Below are 12086 nucleotides of genomic sequence, written 5' to 3' on the forward strand. Positions count from 1 at the left end.
CCCTCCCCGGAACTGGCGGGGCAGCTGGAAACCAGCAGGAAAGTGCAATAAAAACACAGACCCAGGGGCGCTGCAAACACACACACACACACAGTGCACTCCCTCAGCAAGAATGAAGTGCAACCTGCCTTCAAAAACCCTCCGCTGGAGTTTCCACCATGTGGCTCTGACGAACCCTCTGGGCTCTGTGTTCGGGCTGGCTGCTCTGGAGGGGAAGGTGTGGCAGCCGGGTTGGGCGGCAGGCCCCAAGCCTGGGGCCACTTGGCTCTTCCCTGGGCAGGCGCAAAGGGGCCTTGTCAGAAATAGCTCTGGGCGCCCACGCTGGTGGGGCTCGGCCTGTGCCTAGCGCTTTGGCATACCAGAGTTGGCAGAGCCAGTGTCTCAGCTGGCAGAAGCTTCCCCTGCCATTTCCCAGTTGAGGAAACAGGCCAGGTGCAGAGGCTCACACCTGTGATCCCAGCACTCTGGGAGGCCGAGGCAGGAGGATCGCTTGAGCTCAGGAGTTTGAGACCAGCCTGGGCAACATGGCGAAACTCTGTTTCTAAAAAAAAAAAAAAAAAAAAAAAAAAAAAAAATTATCCAGGCTGGTGGCAGACATCTGTGGTCCCAGCTACTACTACTCAGGAGGCTGCGGCAGGGAGGATCACCCGATCTGGGGAGTTTGAGCTGGGATGGTGCCACTGCACTCCAGCTTGGGTGATAGAGTGAGATCCTGTGTCAAAAACAAAAAGACAGAAAGCAAGAAAACTGAGGCATTACAGTGTCCACATAGGAGACCAGGAAGGAAGAAGGGCCCTTCCCATGCCAGGCAGCGCCAAGAAGAGAAGCTTCACTGCACAGAGCAGACCCCCGCCCCCCGCCCGGATCTTTCTGGTCTTTCTAAGCCAGTTTCCGCTGTGGGAAATTTATATTTCAGAGGCCCCTGGGCACTTCGTTAATCAACAGAGAATCATGTGATAGGCGGGTTCTTTCCTTTTTGGATAAATCACATGATTAGCTTGTCTCTCGAGCTACCTAATAATTTTTTTAAATGTTATTTTTTGGCTGGGTGTGGTGGCTTACGCCTGTAATCCCAGCATTTTGGGAGGCTGAGGTGGGCGGATCACCTGAGGACAAGAGTTCGAGACCAGCCCGACCAACATGGAGAAACCCCGTCTCTATTAAAAATACAAAATTAGCCGGGTGTGGTGGTATATGCCTGTAATCCCAGCTACTCGGGAGGCTGAGGCAGGAGGATTGATAGAACCCAGGAGGCGGAGGTTGTGGTGAGCCGAGATCCTGCCCTTGCACTCCAGCCTGGGCAACAAGAGCGAAAATGTCTAAAAACAAACAAACGTTATATATTTTTTAAGAGATCTTACTCTGTCACCCAGGCTGGAGTGCAGTGGCACCATCACAGCTCACTGCAGCCTCAAACTCCAGGGTTCAAGGGGTCCTCCTGCCTCAGCCTCCTGAGGAGCTGGGACTACAGCTGTGCACCATCATGCCTGGCTAGTTTTTTCCTTAAGTTTTTTTTTTTTTTTTTTTTGGTAGAAACGAGATCTTGCCATGCTGCCAAGAAAATGCTATTATTTATGGAGCACTTAATTTGCACCAGGTCCTAAGTGTTTTTTTTTTTTTTAATCTATTTTAACTCATTACTCCTCAAAACATCTGCAATTCCCATTTGACAGAGGAGGAAACTGAGGCACAAATGACTGACCCAGCTGAGAAGATCCACAGGCGGGCAGCCCAGCCCTAGAGTCCCTGTGATGAGCCCAGGAGAGAGTCTCTATGGGCGCTAACATGTCTTTGCGCCTCCGTGGCCCTGAGGCTTAGCAGGCGTCTGTGTCCAGCCAGAATTCAAGGACTCGGTTTTCTGTTCCTTATATTCATATTTATTTTTAGGTTTCCCTACTATTTGGGGCAATGAGGAGGGATTTTCAATGAGGATGCCGAAATCAAGTCTCCTTGTTACATGATAAATTCAAGATGCAGAAGTGATGAATGCTAAGGAAAATATGGTTCAATTGTTCAAAGGGGGAGATTGCAGCAATGGGGAAAAAAAAGTCACTAATGACCGAAGTCAGAGAACTATTGTCCTGGGAGTAACCAAACATCCCCAGTCCTAGAATTTACCCCTTCCTGTCCCGGGCTCCTGTGGGGGTGGCCACGGGCTGTTGGGGAGGGGAATGAACATCAGCAGAAGCTGGAAGGAGAGAGGCCAGACCAGCTCTGGAGGGATTTTGCCTTTTTTTTCTCAGAAAGCCAGAAACTCCAGCTAGAACCCCAGGGCTCAACGTCCCCTCTCTGCAAATCAGACGGGTAGGTCAGACAGCTGGCATCTGCAGAATCTCAGGGAGGCAGGAGGCGCTTCCTGATGCAGGGGTTGTCCCTACACCCCTTCATAGAGATCATTGACATTATTTTCTTTTATTGTACTTTATGTTAGAGACAGAGTCTGCTGTTGCCCAGGTTGGAGTGCAAGAGCGCCATCTCAGTTCACTGCAACCTCCACCTCCGGGTTCAAGCGATTCTCCTGCCTCAGCCTCCTGAGGAGCTGGGACTACAGCTGTGCACCATCATGCCTGGCTAGTTTTTTCCTTAAGTTTTTTTTTTTTTTTTTTTGGTAGAAACGAGATCTTGCCATGCTGCCAAGAAAATGCTATTATTTATGGAGCACTTAATTTGCACCAGGTCCTAAGTGTTTTTTTTTTTTTTAATCTATTTTAACTCATTTACTCCTCAAAACATCTGCAATTCCCATTTGACAGAGGAGGAAACTGAGGCACAAATGACTGACCCAGCTGAGAAGATCCACAGGCAGGCAGCCCAGCCCCGGGGTCCCTGTGATGAGCCCAGGAGAGAGTCTCTATGGGCGCTAACGTGTCTTTGCGCCTCCGTGGCCCTGAGGCTTAGCAGGCGTCTGTGTCCAGCCAGAATTCAAGGACTCGGTTTTCTGTTCCTTATATTCATATTTATTTTTGGGTTTCCCTACTATTTGGGGCAATGAGGAGGGATTTTCAATGAGGATGCCGAAATCAAGTCTCCTTGTTACATGAATAAATTCAAGATTCAGAAGTGATGAATGCTAAGGAAAATATAGTTCAATTGTTCAAAGGGGGAGATTGCAGCAATGGGGAAAAAAAAAGTCACTAATGACTGAAGTCAGAGAACTATTGTCCCGGGAGTAACCAAACATCTCCAGTCCTAGAATTTACCCCTTCCTGTCCCGGGCTCCTGTGGGGGTGGCCACGGGCTGTTGGGGAGGGGAATGAACATCAGCAGAAGCTGGAAGAAGAGAGGCCAGACCAGCTCTGGAGGGATTTTGCCTTTTTTTACTCAGAAAGCCAGAAACTCCAGCTAGAACCCCAGGGCTCAACATCCCTTCTCTGCAGATCAGACGGGTAGGTCAGACAGCTGGCATCTGCAGAATCTCAGGGAGGCAGGAGGCGCTTCCTGATGCCAGGGGTTGTCCCTACACCCCTTCATAGAGATCATTGACATTATTTTCTTTTATTGTACTTTATGTTAGAGACAGAGTCTGCTGTTGCCCAGGCTGGAGTGCAATGGCATGATCATAGCTCACTCCAGCCTCAAACTGCTGGGCTCCAGTGATCCTCCCACCTCAGCCTCCCGAGTAGCTGGGATTGCAGTTGAGCACAACCAGGTCCTCATTTTTAAATTTTTATTTATTATTATTATTATTATTTTTTTTTTTTTGGAGACGGAGTCTCACTCTGTCGCCCAGGCTGGAATGCAGTGGCCAGATCTCAGCTCACTGCAAGCTCCGCCCCCCGGGTTTACGCCATTCTCCTGCTTCAGCCTCCCGAGTAGCTGGGACTACAGGCGCCCGCCACCTCGCCCGGCTAGTTTTTTGTATTTTTTAGTAGAGATGGGGTTTCACCGTATTAGCCAGGATGGTCTCAATCTCCTGACCTCGTGATCTGCCTGTCTCGGCCTCCCAAAGTGCTGGGATTACAGGCTTGAGCCAAGGCGCCCGGCCTGTATTTTTTTTTAGTAGAGACGGGGTTTCACTGTGTTAGGCAGGATGGTCTCGACCTCCTGACCTCGTGATCCGCCCGCCTCGGCCTCCCAAAGTGCTGGGATTACAGGCGTGAGCCACCGTGCCCGGCCTATTATTATTTTTTGAGACAGAGTCTCGCTCTGTAGCCCAGGCTGGAGTGCAGTGGCACGATCTTGGCTCACTGCAGCCTCCACCTTCCAGCTTCAAGCGATTCTCCTGCCTCAGCCTCCCAAGTAGCTGGGGTTACAGGCATGTACCACCATGCCTGGATAGTTTTTTGTATTTTTAGTAGTTTCATCATGTTGGCCAGGCTGGTCTCGAACTCCTGACCTCAAATGATCCACGCGCCTCAGCCTCCCAAAGCGCTGGGATTACAGGCATGAGTCACCATGCCCAGAGGCTTTCTTGAGTCTCTCCAGTACTTCTCACCCTCTTGCTTCTTCCCTTGCAACCATCTGCCCTCGAGCGGCATTAGGCTCTCAGCCCCTTGAGTGACTTTTGTCTTGTTCTCTGCAGAGCAGGAGCACAGAGCCTGTACTGAGTGGGTCCCCATATGGTAAACCATGCAAATTAGTACTCCTGCCACTCCACTGCTGCCCAGTTAAGGGAAGCCTCCTTCAGCCTTGCTGATCTGGTCCCTGCCGGGGTGTCTGCCTATATTTCTCCACCTTCTCTTTGTCCTGAAGTCTCAGTCCGGCTGACCTATTTTGCAGCTTCTGGACAACCTCATGACTTTTGTTCTGCAATGATGGGGGATGGGAACATGGTCCTCATCTGTCAAAAGGGGAACTGGCACCTGGGGGTTTCGGGCCACTGGCCCCAGGTTGCTCAGCTCAGAAGTAACCCAAGATTGCCTGTAATCCTAGCTGCTTGGGTGGCCGAGGCAGGAGAATTGCTTGAGCCCAGGAGACAGATTGCAGTGAGCTGAGATCGTGAGATTGCGCCACTGCACTCCAGCCTAGGCAACAGAGTAAGACTCCAACTAAAAACAAAACAAAAAAAAGAAGCAACCTAAGATTATCCAACCAATAATAATAATAATAATAATAATATAATTAAAATAATTAATTAGTATAATTTTTTTTTTGAGACTAAGTTTTGCTCTTGTTGCCCAGGCTAGAGTCCAATGGCGCAATCTTGGCTCACCACAACCTCCACCTCCCGGGTTCAAGCAATTCTTCTGCCTCAACCTCCTGAGTAAGCTGGGATTATAGGCGCCTGCCACCGTACTGGGCTAATTTTTTTTTTTTTTTGTATTTTTAGTAGAGATGGGATTTCTCCATGTTGGTCAGGCTGGTCTCGAACTCCCGACCTCAGGTGATCCGACTGCCTCGGCCTCCCAAATTGTTGGGATTACAGGCGTGAGCCACCGTGCCTGGCCTAATTTATTATTATTATTTTAGAGACAGGGCCTCTGTTGCCCAGGCTGGAATGCAGTGGCACAATTACGGCTTGAGGCAGCCTGCACCTTCTGGGCTCATGCCACCCTCCCACCTCAGCCTCCCAAGTAGCTGGGACTACAGGCACATGCTGCCATGCCTGGCTAACTTTTTTTCCTTTTTTTTTTGAGACGGAGTTTCGCTCTTGTTGCCCAGGCTGGAGTGCAGTGGCGCCATCTTGGCTCACCGCAACCTCCGCCTCCCGGGTTCAAGCGATGCTCCTGCCACAGCCTCCTGGGTAAGCTGGGATTACAGGCACCTGCCACCGCACCAGGCTAGTTTTTTTGTATTTTTAGTAGAGATGGGGTTTCACCATATTGGCCAGGCTGGTCTCAAACTCCTGACCTCAGGTGATCCAGCCTCCTCAGCCTCCCAAAGTGCTGGGATTACAGGCGTGAGCCACTACACCCGGAGCTCCCTTTTGGGCTGCGTGGTCTCAGGTAGGTGATGTGGCCTCTCTGGGCCTCAGTTTCCCCATCTGTGAAATGGTCAGAACTTCTCCAGGCGCCTGTGAGGACCAGACTGGAGGGAACGAATTGTAGAAGTGCAGCTGGGTGTGGACCCTCAGTAAACAACAGGAGGGGTGGTTAGGTTGATCTCAGAGCGGGGTGAACGCTTTGCTGCCCTCTGCAATGGGGAGGGAGACCAAGAGACCCCCAACGCCCCACTCCCCAGCTTCTTATGCCACCAGCTCATGCCTAGCACCTGCACAAGCCTGGGCTGAGGCCGGGGTCAGATGGGGTCTCTGGGTGGAGGGGGCATAACAGGATGCCCCCTGGCTGGGAGACAATGGCAGAGGAAGGGGCCGGGCAGCCCCCACGCGGATGAGCCCCGCAGCTGGCTCCAGGAGGGCGGCGCAGCTATTGTGAGACCAGACAGCTGTCCCTGCGCCAGGAAGCCCCAGAGAACGGGGGAGAGGGTGGGAAGCCCGCTGGTCAACCCTGGTCCCCCACCCGGGGCAGGTCCCACTATGGTCTCTTTGTCTCCTCCAGCAGGCTGAACACCTGGGTTCCCTGGAGCCTGGCCTGTCAGTGTGCACCTGGCTCAGGGGGCCCTCACTGCAGACCCCATCTGACCCCACTGACATCTCCCTAACTCGTTGCTCCCTACCCGTCCCAGCCTGGCCTGGGGATTTTGGAGGCTGCACTGATCTGGGCTGTATTTATAGTTCCCTGGTGTTGCTGAGCCAGCTTCTAAATATAGAAGTCCAGCTATTTGGGGCCTCGGCCCTGGAGCAGAGTGGGGAGGAGCCAGTCCTGCACATGTGTGCCTCCCCCCACCCCCGCCCTGCCGTCCCAGAGACCACCCAGGCCTCTCAGTCTCCTGAGGTCAGGGCTGCAGGGGTCTCCGGTGCCGAAGGGAAGTCCAGGAGGAGCCCAAACATAATAAGGGCAGAAGTGAGAGGCTGCGATGGCTCAGAGGGACAAGGCAGCCAGGCCCCGTGCTCCGAGGCTGAGGGGGAGTGCATGTGTTTGCACCTTGGGGTCTTAGCACCTGGTTCTTCTTCTTCCTCTTCGCCCCATGACTCGCTGCGGGAAGGAAGGGGGGTTGATCTGTCAGCTCAGTGTTCTCAGTTTCTAGGAAATGAAGCCCTTCAGGAAGCGGCAGAGGCACCCCCAAACCCCAAACAAACTCTAGCGCCTAGTAACCCACTTCCCCTTCCCCATGGGCACTGAGTTCACTGGTTGCCCTGGCAGGCGGCAGGTGACGTGGGGTGGGGGGGTGGGGTTATAAATAGATGGTATATAAGCAACCGCGGGGATAGCTGAGCAGAAGTGGCCAAAGCAGAAGTGGGGTCCTCATGGGCATCTGGGCCCAAAAGTGTCCCCAGTCTTGGCCCCTCCTAGAGATCACCAAGATTTCGGGCAGTAAGGAGGAAGAGAGGGGTGAAATGTTTAAAAGGGCATCATTAATCCTTCAAAGCAATCTATGAACATGATGATCATTAAGTCATTAATAAAACCCTAGTACTTCCTCAGTGGTAACTTTATAAAGTACTTGGAATATTATACAGCTGTGAAAAAATAACTCCAGGGGTGTGCAGTTTTTTTGGGGGGGGAATGGAGTCTTGCTCTGTTGCCCAAACTAGAGTGCAGTGGCACGATCTGGGCTCACTGCAACCTCCGCCTCCTGGGTTCAAGCAATTCTCCTGCCTCAACCTCCCTAGAAGCTGGGATTACAGGCATGCGCCACCACGTCCAGCTAATTTTTGTAATTTTAGTAGGGATGGGGTTTCACCATGTTGGCCAGGCTGGTCTCGATCTCCTGACCTTCAAGTGATCTGCCCACTTCAGCCTCCCCAAATGCTGGGATTACAGGTACACACCACCATGCCTAGCCACGCCCCTTTCTGAATGAAGTCGGGGGGAAGAAAAGTCTTAAATTGCAGTGTGACAGTTTCCATAGTAGAATCTTTTTTTTTTTTTTTTTTTGAGACGGAGTCTCGCTCTAGCCTGGGCTGGAGTGCAGTGGCCGGATCTCGGCTCACTGCAAGCTCCGCCTCCCAGGTTTACGCCATTCTCCTGCCTCAGCCCCCAGAGTAGCTGGGACTACAGGCGCCCGCCACCTCGCCCGGCTAGTTTTTTGTTTTTTGTTTTTTTTTGAGGCGGAGTCTCGCTCTGTCGCCCGGACTGGAGTGCAGTGGCCGGATCTCAGCTCACTGCAAGCTCCGCCTCCCGGGTTTACGCCATTCTCCTGCCTCAGCCTCCCGAGTAGCTGGGACTACAGGCACCCGCCACCTCGCCCGGCTAGTTTTTTTTTTTTTTTTTTTTTTTTTGTATTTTTAGTAGAGACGGGGTTTCACCGTGTTAGCCAGGATGGTCTCGATCTCCTGACCTCGTGATCCGCCCGTCTCGGCCTCCCAAAGTGCTGGGATTACAGGCTTGAGCCACCGCGCCCGGCCCATAGTAGAATCTTGAGAAGAAAAAGTCTCCGAAGTCCCACAGGAAAAAGCCACCTTGTGAAAAAGCTCAGACACAAAGATAATAAAATGAGATTTGGTTTCAGGATACAAACATATGCAAGAAGACTTTGAAAAATAAACAAGGCGGCTGGGCTCCACGGCCAACATGGTGAAACCCCGTCGCTACTAAAAGTACAAAAATCAGCCAGGTGTAGTGGCGGGCACCTGTAATCCCAGCTACTTAGGAGGCTGAGGTGAGAAAATCACTTGAACCTGGGAGGCAGAGGTTGCAGTGAGCTGAGGTCGCACCACTGCACTCCAGCCCGGATGACAGAGCAAGACTCCGTCTCAAAAAAAATAAAAATAGCCGGGCGTGGTGGCTCACGCCTGTAATCCCAGCATTTTGGGAGGCCGAGACTGGCAGATCACGAGGTCAGGAGATCGAGACCATCCTGGCTAAATGGTGAAACTCCGTCTCTACTAAAAATACAAAAAATTAGCCAGGCATGGTGGCGGGCACCTGTAGTCCCAGCTACTCGGGAGGCTGAGGCAGGAGAATGGCGTGAATCCGGGAGGCGGAGCTTGCAGTGAGCTGAGATCGCGCCACTGCACTCCAGCCTGAGTGACAGACTCCATCTCAAAAAAAAAAAAGAAATAATAAATAAATAAATAAAAATAAACAAGGCTGGGCCAGGCGCAGTGGCTCATGCCTATAATCCCAACTACTTGGGGTGGCCAAGGTGGGAGGATCACTTGAACCCAGGAGTTTGAGACCATCCTGGGCAACATAGTGAGACCCCTATCTCTCCAAAAATACAAAAAAGAAATTTGCCAGGCGTAGTGACTTGCACCTGTAGTCCCAGCTACTCAGGAGGCTAAAGTGGGAGGATGGCTTGAGGCCAGGAATTCGAGGCAGCAGTGAGCTGTGATCATGCCACTGCACTCCAGCCTGGGTGACAGAGCAAGAACTCTGTCTAAAAAAAAAAATTAAGTAACTGAGCAAAGGAATACAAGGGGCAAAGAGTATTTGGAGTGGTGGTAATCAGCAAGATAAACATGGGAGCATGGGAACAAGGTCATGTCTCAGTTCTTGGTGACCAGGGAGGCTCATGCATGTGCCTTCCTTCCTCTTTATTTTTAAATTTATATGTGTTTTGCAAAGTAAAATTCTTTATTCCCATAAATTGTGAACAATACACATAGAAGTTTCCACATGTAAATGTTTCCTAAAATGATGGCTTTTTTTTTTTTTGAGACAGTCTCTTGCTCTGTCAACAGATTGGAGTGCAGTGGCACAATCTCGGCTCGCTGCAACCTCTGCCCCGCGGGTTCAAGCCATTCTCCTGCCTCAGCTTCCCAAGTAGCTGGGATTACAGGCGCACACCACCATGCCCAGGCAATTTTTTTTGTATTTTTAGTAGAGATGGGCATGAATCACTGCGGCCAGTCAAAATGATGGCTGTTTAACATAATGTCATGTAACGCAGGTATGTGGTGTTTTGTGGTTATATGCAGATGTGATTTTATCAGAGACCAAAGCAAAAACAGAATTCTGAAAAGAGTTTCTATCAAGGAAGATAAAATGGGCCACGGAGAGTGGCTCATGCCTGCGATCTCAGCACTTTGGGAGGCCGAGGCGGCGGGAGAATCCCTTGAGCCCAGGAGTTCGAGACCAGCCTAGACAACACAGTAAAACCCCGTCTCTACAAAAAAAAAAAATGCAAAAATTAGCCAGGAGCGGTGGCGTGTGCCTGTAATTCCAGCTATTCAGGGGGCTGAGGTGGGAGAATCTCCTGCGCCTGGGAGTTTGAGGTTGCAGTGAGCTATGATCTCACCACTGCACTCCAGCCTGGGCCACAGAGTGAGACTCTGTCTCAGTAAATAAGTAAGTAAAATAAAGCTGACCATGGATAGACCGATGGTCCCAAGAATTACATTGTTTTATGGATTCTATAAACCTGAGGCTCTGTACAAATATTTAAAAAAGAATTTTAAAATGTTTAAAGGTTTTAAGGAGAAGCGTTTAGAGAAAGCAAAGGAGAGAGTAAGGTGGGGGAGGGGAACAGCTCGGGTGAGGGGGCGGGCGGCTGTGGGGGTGGGGAACTGGTGGGAGCCAACAAAAAGCCCCGAGCTAGGAATGCTGTGTGACACTTGGTGGCATTTTTGTCACTTTCTTGCAGCTCTCAGTGTCTTCCCCTTTTGCAAAGGCTTCTGAGCTGGGTGGTGCGGATGTCCCGATAAGGATGGGGTCAGGCGTCTGGGGAGCACTAGGAGGACGGAGGTCTCAGAATCCTTCCCTTGACTTTGGATGGGTGGGGAAGGGCAGGGGAGGAAGGGGGCTTATTTAGGCTGGGTGCCCACCCGGGTCAACCCCTCCTCATGCCTCTGGGCCTCTTCTGTTGTGGGTTTGTGGGTTCTCGAGAAATAGGGCCATGGATGGCGCTGCCGGTCCCAGCCAGTCCCTGAAAGAAGCGACGGGAAAGCGTTGGTGAGAATGCGTCCCTCCCCAGGGCTCTGTCCCTCGGCTGGAGCTCTCCCTTGCACTTCTTTCGAGTTTGCAGCTCCTCAAAAAATTACGTGTAGAGTGACCCTGTGATCCAGCCATTCTGTTCCTGAGTATACACCTGAGAAAACTGAAGGCAGACACTCAAACGGATACTTATGTTTATTTATATTTATTTATTTATTTATTTATTTATTTTGAGACGGAGTCTCGCTCTATCACCCAGGCTGGAGTGCAGTGGCCGGATCTCAGCTCACTGCAAGCTCCGCCTCCCGGGTTTACGCCATTCTCCTGCTTCAGCCTCCTGAGTAGCTGGGACTACAGGCGCCCGCCACCTCGCCGCGCTAGTTTTTTGTATTTTTTAGTAGAGAGGGGGGTTTAACGGTGTTAGCCAGGATGGTTTTTTTTTTTTTTTTTTTTTTTTTTTGAGACGGAGTCTCGCTCTGTCGCCCAGGCTGGAGTACAGTGCCGGATCTCAGCTCACTGCAAGCTCCGCCTCCCGGTTCACACCATTCTCCTGCCTCAGCCTCCCAAGTAGCTGGGACTACAGGCGCCCGCCACCTCACCCGGCTAGTTTTTTGTATTTTTTAGTAGAGACGGGGTTTCACCGTGTTAGCCAGGATGGTCTCGATCTCCTGACCTCGTGATCCGCCCGTCTCGGCCTCCCAAAGTGCTGGGATTACAGGCTTGAGCCACCGCGCCCGGCCAACCAGGATGGTCTCGATCTCCTGACCTCGTGATCCACCCGTCTCGGCCTCCCAAAGTGCTGGGATTACAGGCTTGAGCCACCGCGCCCGGCCTACTTATGTTTATTTTTATTTTTTGAGACGGAGTCTCACTCTTGTCCAGGGTGGAGTGCAGTGGCGCGAGCTCAGAGCTCATTGCAACCTCCACCTCCTGGGTTCAAGTGATTTTCCTGCCTTAGCCTCCCGAGTAGCCGGGATTACAGGCACCCACCACCATGCCCGGCTAATTTTTGTATTTTAGTGGAGACAAGGTTGCACCATGTTGGTCAGACTGGTCTCAAACTACTGACCTCAAATGATCTGCCTGCCTCAGCCTCCCAAAGTGCTGGGATTCCAGGCATGAGCCACTGTGCCTGACCTCAAACAGATACTTGTACACTCATGTTCATAGCAGCAAGGTTCACAATTACCATAAAAAGTGATTTTTAATTCAACCATATAAAGGAATGAGGCTCTGATCCATGCTACAGCGTGGATGAACCTTGAAAAC

The sequence above is a fragment of the Trachypithecus francoisi genome, unplaced genomic scaffold (assembly GCF_009764315.1).
Source record: "Trachypithecus francoisi isolate TF-2019V2 unplaced genomic scaffold, Tfra_2.0 Lachesis_group5, whole genome shotgun sequence".
NCBI lineage: Eukaryota > Metazoa > Chordata > Mammalia > Primates > Cercopithecidae > Trachypithecus > Trachypithecus francoisi.